The sequence below is a fragment of the Vombatus ursinus genome, unplaced genomic scaffold (genome assembly GCF_900497805.2).
Source record: "Vombatus ursinus unplaced genomic scaffold, bare-nosed wombat genome assembly UNPS02010461.1, whole genome shotgun sequence".
In the NCBI taxonomy this organism is placed as follows: domain Eukaryota; kingdom Metazoa; phylum Chordata; class Mammalia; order Diprotodontia; family Vombatidae; genus Vombatus; species Vombatus ursinus.
The window spans coordinates 144,252-153,998 of record NW_020950239.1 but is presented as its reverse complement, the minus strand read 5'-3'; the positions used below and the strand labels follow the sequence as shown (position 1 = coordinate 153,998).

At 37.9% G+C, this 9,747-nt stretch overlaps 1 pseudogene; it reads right to left on the bottom strand.

Moving 5' to 3' along the window:
- Positions 1–712: 712 nt before the first annotated feature.
- LOC114037561 lies at positions 713–9,384 on the bottom strand (annotated as a pseudogene).
- Positions 9,385–9,747: the final 363 nt, after the last annotated feature.

Here is a 9,747-nt window from a genome sequence, read left to right as displayed (position 1 = left end):
CCACTTAATAAAATATTCACTCTCTGATTTTTTCTAATTTGTATGATACAGTTGCAATATAAAACCAAAAATGTCTTTTCATATTACACACTTCATATTTTAGTGTTTTTTATTCTAAGTCATTTGTCATAGTCAGGTGCCAGAAAATTGAAATGTATATAGAATATGAAATTCAACAAAATTCACTTTCCAATATGAATTTTGATGAGATAATCATTAAATTCACTTTGTTATAAAAGTTTGAATTGCCAGTGAAACATGTCTAATGGGAATTTTTGTAGCTAAATAAATAGCAGCATGTGTTTTATTTTCAACCTAAAAATCATGAAACCCAAACTGAAAAAAAAGTCACTCTATAAAAGAATGCATAGCCAGATACACCGCCCTCTTTCCTCAAGGCAAAGCCTTGCAAGATTATCTAGAAGAGTATGCAGAAAATACACACAGAATGGCATAATCAAAAGTTAATTACAAGCAAGGAGAGTTCTCTTTCTGAAATTCATAACAAATATAGCAGAGTGTATAGAGAATTTAAACAATAGATGTCTTTGGGGCTGAGGGGGAAGTGTGGCTCCCTTTGCCAGTGTATGCCAGCCAACAGCTATGAAATATCAAATATTGAACAAAGCAAGGTTTTGCTTTTGCTTTTGTTTTTACAAAATAGCTCAGCTGTTTGATTCAAAGTAAACCAATAACATGAAAAAATATTTTATCACAAGAGAAGCTCAAACCATGGCTTTCTGCATTTGGGTTGTGCATGATGCTGGCACCCAGGTTGAAGGTGAGATCCTGTCCTCATTTCCACAGCTGCAGAACACTGAGTTTCCACATCAGTCCACCCAGACTCCACAGCAACTTCTTGTGCCAGTGGACACACAGGATCTTTCCTTCCAATTGGTTGATGATTCTTGTTTTAAAATCTTAATTTATGTGAATTGGACAGACACCCACCACCTCTTGTTTTAAAAGCATCACCTTTAATTGGTTTACTTTCAATCTCCCCATTGGAGGTTAGTTCCTGGTGAGTCAGCATGTACTTTTCACACTTAGCTAGTGCTTTTTCATTTACACCAGCTACTTTGATAGCATGGGGTACATGTGGCTGCACGACTATTTCAGTGTGCACATTAGAGTGATCTACCCATCTGTCCCTTGCAGAGTGCGATCATCTGTGTCAGAGATGAATTGGTGGTGCGTTACATATTGGGGATGGAGAAACCTATCTAATCCCATTCCCATGATGGTCTCTCTGGTTTCATTTTTTGGTATAGCAGTAGCCTTGAGTTACCTCAGTTTCTCATCTTTGACCCAGAGTTTCTACATGTCTAGCTGTTTGGCAGCTATGGTACGTTCATGTACTTTCTCCCGTTTTCATGGTAGTCTTCATCACCATGCCTTGCAGCCTTGCCTCCTGCCTGAATTTGTCCAAAACATGGTGCTGAAGCTTTTGGCTCTGGCTTTTAAGTTCCTGTTGCAGATTGAGTTTATCTTCCTCATAGATTGTAGTAGTTTTCTCTAAAATTTTAATCTCATATTTCAGTTTTAGTTTTCTTTTCTAATCTATTTCATATCATATCATTTTTTATTCATTTATATCTTATCATTCTATTTCAGCTTTCTGCCCCATGGTCACTTTTTTCCTTTTCATTTAATTTTCCTTGAATATAGTTTACCTTATTTAAAGCAGAATTGTCAAATTCTTATGGCATAGTTCTAAAAACAACCATTTGTTTATTAAATTCTCCTGTCATCATTTGTGTAACATGATGGTGTTTCTCTAAGACTTCAACCAGCCTTGGAAGTGTCTGTTCATCATTGACATGTAGAATTTTGCATGGTGGCAAAGGTGGAAAACTCTGCAGATGTAGCTTTGTAACTGATTGTTTGTCACCAACTGGACCTGCTCAAAACTCAAGTCTCCATGTAAGTTCTAAACTAATGGACTGATTTCTGTAACATTGGCCCCTAACCCTAACCCTAAATTCTTAAATAGATTAGTTTTCAGATAATCTCTGTCTGTTGTTGGGACCAGACTGAAAGCCTTTTTACCCTGGTAGAATCTATTAGAGTTTATCCCTTCTAGAACAGCTTCAAGAATCCAGGGTCAACTCTATATTACATTGAGGCCTTAGAAGATTTCGTGTGCTTTCACAACAGTTAAAAGAAAGGATGGAGGCTCACAAATGCTCAATTTTTTTAAAAGTAAACTATTTGTCAGGATAATTGCCTTTCAGGAAGGAAAGGTAAAAAAGACCAGGAAATTTCATGACTCAAGTAGACTTCGAGAAGGAAGGAGTTTTACTCTATGTTTTGCTTTAGGCATTGGCTGGGGGAAATGAGGCAAGAAGATAGAGATTAGAATGTCTAGATAAGTAAAAACAAAATATACCTCAAAGGGGAAAGTGGAGTAGAGAGGGTCACAAAAATAAACCCAGGCTCTGCACATGGTTGGCACTGGAAAAATAAACACTACACAATGAAGTTACAAGTGCTCAGCTCCCCACTGTGGTCAGGAAGGAAAAGCTGCTGGAGTCCATGAACAGAGACAAACAACACCCCTGAATGTCCTCTGTGTCTCCAATTCCAATAGGAACAGCGGTCATCTGAGAGTCATCAGGCTTCAATGTCATCAACTGATCATTGAGAGAAGAAAAATGTCATTTTATGACAAAAAATATTATACTCAGAGCCTTATTGGAAGAATCAAAATACTGAGATCAATTTTTGGTAAACTCAAGATTGTCTCCAGCTCATCTCACCCATAACCCGCAGTAAACTTAGATGAGTGCGATCTATGAATGCAATGGAATATTGTTGTAATCATAATCCATGAGTCAAAGCCTCTTTGCATAATACTCTCCTCATTAATGGAGATTGATCACGTCATGCTCCATGCCTACATGAAGGGCAGAATCACCAAGAACTTGAGAGAGGAGAGATGTTAATCTTCTTGCTATCAACTTCTGGAAGATTCTCTTCCATCACTGAAGAGAGAAAAAAAAAACTCTGGGAAAAAGCCAACACAATTGAGGTTTCAGTTCCTCTGTACATCAGCTTCTTCCCAGGGATTCCTTCTCTCTTTGGAGCTATTCCTGAACAGGATCTGGAACCACATGTCTCCTTTCTTGGAGCTGGAAACCTGTAGACTAATAGTTCTCATCTCCAGCTCTTGCCAACTCTGCCCCCTAGGCAGGCATGGGGCATTGGATAACCAGTCCCCCCTAATGAGAAGCATCTTATGCAAATCAGCTTTGAGGCCTGGGTTATATTAAAAAAATGACCAAAATGAGGAATCCAGAGAAATATGGGGGAGGGAAAGGAAAGAGAATAAACAGTTATACGCCACCTACTATGTGGCATACACTATGCTAAGTCCTTTTTCACAAATACTATCTCATTTGATCTTTACAACAACCCTGCAAGGTAAGTGCTATTATTAATCCAATTTTACAGTTGAGGAAACTGAGTCAAACAAAGGTTAAGTGACTTGCTCCATGGTGGCACAGCTAGGAAGTGTCAGAGGCAAGATTTGAACTCAATTTTGAACGTCTTGACTCCAGAGAATTTAGGAGTCAGAGAACGAAAGTTATAACATTACAGACATGGGGGACAGCCAATGCCAGCTTGTCTAGTGTAAGGAAACATAGATAGGACAGGGTGACTGAACTTTAGAATGAGTGGAAAGGAGTGATTTGCTAAAAAAGAAACCTAGGAAAGGGTAAGGTTGTCAAGAGCTTTAGATGTCAAGCAGATATTTGATCCTGGAGGTAATAGGGAGCCATTAGATTTTATTGGGCGGCTAAGTGGCACAGTGGATAAAGTGCTGGGCCTGAATTCAGGAGGACCTGAGTTCAAATCTAGATTCAGATGCTTATTAGCTCTGTGACCCTGGACAAGGCACTTAACCTTGTTTGCCTCAATTTTCTCATCAGTAAAGTGAGCTGTAGATGGGAATGGCAAACCGCTCCAGTATCTTTGCCAAAAAAACAAACAAACAAACAAACAAACAAACAGAAAAACATTTGCAGTCATGAATATGGACACGACTGAAACAATTCAGCAAAAAGACTTTATTGACTGTGTGTGGGCAGTGGTGCAAAAGTGGTCAGACCTATGCTTTAGAAAAATCCCTTTGGCCATTGGATGTAGGATAGGTTAGGGTAGGGAAAGACTTGAGGCAGGGAGACCAATTAGAAGTATAGACTGACTACACAGGAACGGGGATGAGGACCTTAAACTCGGTTACTGGCTGTAGAGCATAACCTGAAATCATTGCCTTGCACAAGAACTGGAAATACTTAGCACATAATTAAATTGTGAGGAGGATGCCTATGTGGCACATAAATGATTAATTTGGTAATTTATTTGTCATTGTATATGTCTTTAAAACCTTTGTTAATATCAAAGGCGCTCCTCCGAGAAAGCATGTTTTAGATGGGTCTTACCAGGGAAACAATGCCAGGTCACTCAATGAAGGTCATGAAGTCGATATTTTCCTTTTTAAATTGTTGAATTAGCATCTATATTTCAGCCTTGGATAAATCTGGCACTGGTTATGCTGATTATTGCTATGGTTTTGAGGCTATGCATGATTATAGACAACTGTGGATCCAGAAAAGTAACCTTATGTTAAAAGAAGCCCAAATTCAGAAGAGTTCTTATACAGCCCCACTATTAGACGTTTTATAGATACTTTTTGAAAATGCTGTTATGACGTGTGTGGCTCACCAAATTATATGTGGCAAAGTTACCCATGGAAATGCCTTAGCTTACATTTTATCCAAAGCTTCAGACTTTTAACTCTCTCTGGTCAAATAGTTATTACTTTTTTTTGTTCCCTTCTCCCTCTTCTCACCTTTTTCCAGTCCCTCTTTTCAAAGTAACTCTGACTTAACCACATGTTTAGGAGTTTTGTTTTTTTTCCAATCATGAATTGTTTTCCATACTCTCTAATTCTTTGTGACTCCATTTGGGGTTTTCTTGGTAAAGGTCCTAGAGTGGTTTGCATTTCCTTCCCAGCTCATTTTATAGATAAGAAAACTGAGACAGGAAGAAGTTAAATGACTTGCCCAGGGTCATGTAACTAGTAAGTGCCGGGAGCTGGATTTGAACTCATGAAGATGAGTCTTCTTGATTCCAAGTCCACTGCTTTATCCACTGTGCCACTTAGCTACCCTCACAAATGACATCATCATCATCAACAACAACAACAACAATGAGTTTCATTCAATCATGATAAACTTGGATCTTCAGAACTATTTCCAGAAGGACGCATCATCCCTAGCTCTTCAATAAGCTTCTGGATACTCTGAAGGCCACAACACTGTCAGGTTTACCCAGAACTGGCCCAGAATACAGCAACACACCAGTTCCTGCTCATATCTAAAACAAGGCAAGCTTCTTGACCCCTGCTAGGACAAAGCCATATGGCAGGCTGGACAGTTGAGGACCATGTTGAATACTAGAAGATCCAAATTAAAACAACTCTGAGGTATCACTTCACATCTATCAGATTAGCTAATATGAGAAAAAAGGAAAATGATGGATATTGGAAGGGATCTGGGAAAACTGGGACATTAATGCATTGTTGGTGATATGAACTGGTCCAACCATTCTGGAATAATTTGGAACTATGCCCAAAGGACTATAAAACTGTGCATGCCCTTTAATCCAGCAATACCACTTCTAGGTCTATAACCGAAAGAGATCAAAAAAGGGGGAAAGTACCTATTTGTAAAAAAAAAAAAAGATTATAACTTTGTGGTAGCTAAGAGTTGGAAATCAAAAGGACGCCCATCAGTTGAGGAATGGTTAAAGAACCTGTGGTATATGAGTGTGATGGAATATTATTGTTCTATAAGAAATGACAAACAAGATGATTTCAGAAAAAAATGTGGAAAGATTTACGTGAACTGATGCTGAGTGAAGTAAGCAGAACCAGAACATCATACACAGTAACAGCAATATTGTTCAGTGAAGAATTTTGAATGGCTTAGTTATTTTCAGCAATACAATGATCCAAGGCAATCCCAAAGGACTAATGATGGAGCATACTAACATTCATTAATTTTTTTCAGTTACAAAATCTATTCCATCCTACTGTCTTTCCCTCACCCATTGAGAAAACAAACAATATATCAATATTGTATATATGAGGTCACACCAAACATGTTTCCATATTAGCCATATTTCAAAACCAAACAAAAACCCTAAGAAAAACAAAGGGGGGACAGTTCATCAATTCTCTCTCTGGAGAAGGGTAGCATTTTTCATCTATTTTATTGTGTTTTTTAATAAAACCAGTTCTTAGTTTTATTTATTAGTTCAATAGTTTTCTTAATTTCAATATTATTAATCTGTCCTTTGAGTTTTAGAATTTCTAATTTGGTATTTAAGTAGGGATTTTAATTTGTTCTTTCTTTAGTTTTTTAGTTGCATGCCCAATTCATTAATCTCTTCTTTCTCTATTTTATTTATGTAAGCATTTAGAGATATAAAGTTTGCCCTAAAGAACACTCTTATTGCATCCCATAGATTTTGGTATGTTGTCTCATTATTGTCATTCTCTTGGATGAAGTTGTTGATTGTTTCTATGATTTGTTTGACCCACTCATTCTTTAGGATTAGATTATTTAGTTTCCAATTAATTTTAGTTTATCTTTCCATGGCCCTTTATTACATGTAATTTTTATTGCATCATAATCTGAAGATGATGTGTTTAATATTTCTGCCTTTCTACATTGGATTGTGAGGTTTTTATGCCTAGTACATGGTCAATTTTTGTGTGGGTGCCATGTACCACTGAGAAAAAGGTATATTCCTTTCTGTCCCCATTCAGTTTTTTCCAGAGTCAACTATATTTAATTTTTCTAAAATTCTATTCATCTCCTTAACTCCTTTCTTGTTTATTTTGTGGTTAGATTTATCTAGTTCAGAGAGGGTGAGGTTGAGGACCTTCACTAGTATAGATTTACTGTCTATTTCTTCCTGTATCTCCCTTCATTTCTCCTTTAAGAATTTGGATGCTATATCACTTGGTGCATATATGTTTAGTAATGATATTACTTCATTGTCTATGGTACCTTTTAGCAGGATGTAGTTTCCTTCCTTATCTCTTTTAATTAGATCTATTTTTGCTTTTTGTTTGTCTCAGATCAGGATTGCTACCCCTGCTTTTTTGTTTTTACTTCAGTTGAAGCACAATATATTCTGCTCCAGCCTTTTACCTTTATTCTATGTATATCCCTCTGCTTCAAATGTGTTTCTTCTAAGCAACATATTGTAGGTTTATGGTTTTTAATCCACTCTGCTATCTGTTTCTGTTTTATGGGAGAGTTCATCCCATTCACATTTACAGTTATGATTACTATCTGTATCTTCCTTTCCATCTTATTGCCCCCCTTACACCCTGTTTATGCTTTTTTCCTCTCCTTTCTCACTTTACTCTCTCAGTAAAGTTATGCTTTCAACCACCACCTCCCTCAGTCTGCCCTCCCTTCTATTAGCCCCCTCCCTTTTCTTCCCCTTTACCCTTTCTACTTCTTCCCTTCCTTCTATTCACTCCCTCCCTTTTCTTTTCCCTTTCTTCTCCTACTTTCTATAGGGTAAGTTAGATTTCTATAACTGATTATGTTACTCCCTCTTTGAACCAAATCTGATGAGAGTAAGATCCAAATAATGCTCATCTCCCTCCCTTCTTTCCTTCTATTGTATTAATTTTCTGTGCCTTTTCATGTGATGTCTTGTCTGCCTCTTCTCCCAGTACAATCCCTTTTCGCCACTTAATTAGATTTTTTTACCATCACATCAAAGTCAACTTATACCCATGCCCTCCATCCAAGTGTACTCCTTTTAAATGTCATAATAACATTACAATTCTCAAGTGTTACAACTGTCATCTTCCCTTGTAGGGATATAAACAGTTTGCCCCCATTAATAATTTGGTTTTTTTTCTTTCCTGTTTAACTTTTTATGCCTCTCTTGAGTCTTGTATTTGAAGATCAGATTTTCTGTTGAGCTCTGGTCTTTTCATCAGGAAGGTTTGGAAGTAGCTTATTTTGTTGAATGTCCATCTCCTTCTCTGAAAGATTATGCTCAGTTTCATTGGGTAGTTGATCTTTGGTTGTAATCCAAACTCCTTTGCCTTATGGAATATTGTATTCCATGCCCTCTGATCTTTTAATGTAGAAGCTGCAAGATCTTGCATAATCCTGACTGTGGTTCCATGATATTTAAATTGTTTCTTTCTGGTTGCTTGCAATATTTTCTCTTTGATCTGGTAATTTTGGAATTTGGCTACAATATTCCTTGGTGTTTTCAATTTGGGATCTCTTTCAGGATGTTATCAGTGGATTCTTTGGATGTAATTTACCCCCTGGCTCTAGGACCTCAGGGCAATTTTCTTTGATGATTTCCTGAAGGATGTTGTCCAGGCTCTTTTTTTAATCATGGTTTTCAGATAGACCAATAATTTTTAAATTGTCTTTCCTAGATGTATTTTCCAGGTCAGTTGTTTTACCAATGAGGCATTTTTATATTTTCTTCTATTTTTTCATTCTTTTGTTTTTGTTTGACTGATTCTTGCTCTCACATAGAATCATTAGCTTCTACTTTCCCCATTCTAATTTTAACGAGTTGTTTTCTTCTATTACATTTTGTATCTCCTTTTCCATTTGGCCCATTTTATTTTTTAAGTTCTTCTTTTCGGTGAGTTTTTGTGTCTCCTTTTCCATTTGGCCAATTCTACTTTGTAAGGACTTATTTTCTACAGTTAATTTTTGTCCTTTCTTTGCCAAGCTATTGACTCTCTCTTGCATACCTCTCATTTCTTTTCCCAATTTTTCTCCTACCTCTTTTATTTGACTTTTAAAATACTTCTTGAGGTCCTCCAAGAAGGCTTTTGGGGGCTGAGACCAGTTCACCCCTTTGAGGTTTTGGATGTGAGTATATTGGCAATGTTTTCTTCTTATGAATTTGTGCCTTGATCTTCCCTTTCCCCATAATAAGAATCTATGGTCATTGTCCATTTCTGCTTTTTTTTTGCTTTTTGGTGAGGCAATTGGGGTTAAGTGATTTGCCCAGGGTCAGACAGCAAGTAAGTTTCAGGTGTCTGAGGCCAAATTTGAACTTGGGTCCTCCTGACTCCATTTCTGCTTTTTGTACATGTTGTTTGCCTATTTCCTGACTTAAAAAAATTGAACTCTCTTTCTGGAGTGAAGGGGGCACTTACCCAAGCTTCTTTTCCTGCTCACTGGAGCCTTGCACCTGAATATTTGGCTCCTGCTTGCCCAGGCCTTGCGCAAGGATGTTTTGCTGCTGATGGATGTTTGTCAGCCTGAAGCTTTGTTTTCTGGAGTTGTACTTCTCAGAGTTGTGTTGAGGCATGGGGTGATTTGGGTGCTGGAGAACACCATCACCTATAGTGGTTTTCCAAGCTGGTGTCTACCAGTTCCCCTGCCTGTATTGGGGCTCTCAGGCAGTCCTGGTGTTGGCACTTGCCAGATCTACCAACCTGAGTCTGAAGATCTCCCCCTAGTACACTGAGGTAGGGCTTGCTGCTGGCTTGCGAGTATGCCTTCCATCCTGTACTGCTTCCCCTCCCCCTAGAGTGAGAGGGGCCTTTCCCATTAATCCTCCAAGTTTGCTGAGCTACATGACTGCAGTGCCCCATCTTTTTACTGGTTCAGTGTTTTTCCCGGGTTGATATTTTCTGGGCTTTCAGAGGTCAATAAGGGAGGGTGAGAGCGA